General features: G+C 32.4%; 1 protein-coding gene across 1 annotated transcript in view; it reads right to left on the reverse strand.

Moving 5' to 3' along the window:
- Nucleotides 1-1,610: 1,610 nt before the first annotated feature.
- Nucleotides 1,611-1,632, reverse strand: part of LOC141331900 (leucine-rich repeat-containing protein 14-like) — a 9,476-nt gene continuing 9,454 nt past the window's right edge. The window contains exon 4 of the mRNA XM_073836942.1: nucleotides 1,611-1,632. This exon is cut by the window's right edge and continues 943 nt beyond it. The gene's annotated coding sequence lies outside the window, so the exon portion shown is untranslated.

The raw sequence follows: 1,632 nt of genomic DNA on the forward strand, positions 1-1,632 counted from the left end.
ACTCTGCGGTTTTGATGTCTGTTACTAACTTTAATTTAGTATAGTGTACAGTATGCTAGGTTTTTTTTATTCATCATCTTCATTATAAACCAACAGTACTGCCAACATTGCCATATCGACCCGTGCTGATGGATTTCCCACGATTCCTTTCTCTACCAATGGCTCATGTCACACTTTCTCCATTCCCTTTATCCCTGGATTTTCAGAACTTTGAACGCCCCTCACCGCAAAGATACTTCTTCCTGGAACGCTCCTATGAACAATATTACAGATAGGACCCAGGTATTTCCAAAAGCATTACATGAAAGCTGTGAAAGACTCTTTCTATGATACATCAGATGACAAAATAAATCTAAAAGTAATATGATTAGCTTTGTTTCCCCTGTGTACCGAAATTATATCATCTTGAAATATTTCAGTACATCCTTGACAGTCGAATGTTTGAGACATATGGCTTGTATTAATGTGGAACGATAGAGTGAATGCTAGTGCTTTGAAAAGCAGTTTATTCCATTGAGACACTTGCTGAGGAGAACACTTTGTTTGTAAATTGAGTCCGCAATAAGCATATTGATGAAACCCTTGAGGTATTAGCATACTGTGTGGCTGATATCACATGGATTGCTTTAAAGGTTCATGCTTTTTTATATTTTGTTCTGTTCTGCGAGGTTTTTTATTTTTTTTATTCAAAAACCTTTCTAAAAATTTAGAAGTATTAATATATTTTCTGTCCTGTTTTGGCCCTTTTAAAGCATTTTTGTCATCCTAACAAAAGCTGCATAATGGAGTCCAACAGACCAGTGCAAGAATTTCAAATTCTGGGAGGGACAGTTTGGCCATTTCTAAAATATTGTCCCCCTTAATGTCTATAGTGTTGTCTATGTCTAATCTTTCTTTAAAAAGTCTCTTTTGCTCACCAAGCCTTCATTAATTTGATCCAAAGTACAGCACAAACAGTAACATTTCTAAATATTTTTTCTATTAAAAACAATCGTTTTCTATTTGAATATATTTTTAAATGCAATTTATTCCTGTGATTTCAAAGCTAAATTTTCAGCAGTTTTTGCTGTATTTTGGATCAAATATATTCAGGCTTGGTGAGCAGAACAGACTTCTTTTAAAAAAAAAAAATCTTAATCTTAAAATGATACAAATTTGTACAAAAACATGGCTATTGACACTATTTTGTTATTAATATAAAATAAAAATATTTTACTGGACAAATAGTTATGTCGGAAAACTGCAATGCAAACTCCCTTTTTTATTTTTCAGGTTCCATGTAAATCCTGTTTAGTTGTGTGTCTGTGAACATTAATTGATCACCTAGAAATGGAACCTTTGTCTGAATGTTCTGTATGAAGTCATAGATTATATATAGATTATATGGAACAACATGAGGGTGAGTTTTTCATTTTCCAGTAAATTATCGCTTTAGGTCTTGATTTCCTTCATGAGACATTGAACAGGTCAATGATTAAATTAGACTGGAGTGATAGCAGATAATTTTGAAAAGCATTTCACACTGTAGAACATGAACATTTTAAATATTCACAAAAAAAAAAACATTTTTGCCTGAAAAATACAGGAAAATTTGGGCTGTAGCATAAAAATTCAGAAAAGTCAAGTTTAGTT

Source organism: Garra rufa, chromosome 3 (genome assembly GCF_049309525.1).
Source record: "Garra rufa chromosome 3, GarRuf1.0, whole genome shotgun sequence".
In the NCBI taxonomy this organism is placed as follows: domain Eukaryota; kingdom Metazoa; phylum Chordata; class Actinopteri; order Cypriniformes; family Cyprinidae; genus Garra; species Garra rufa.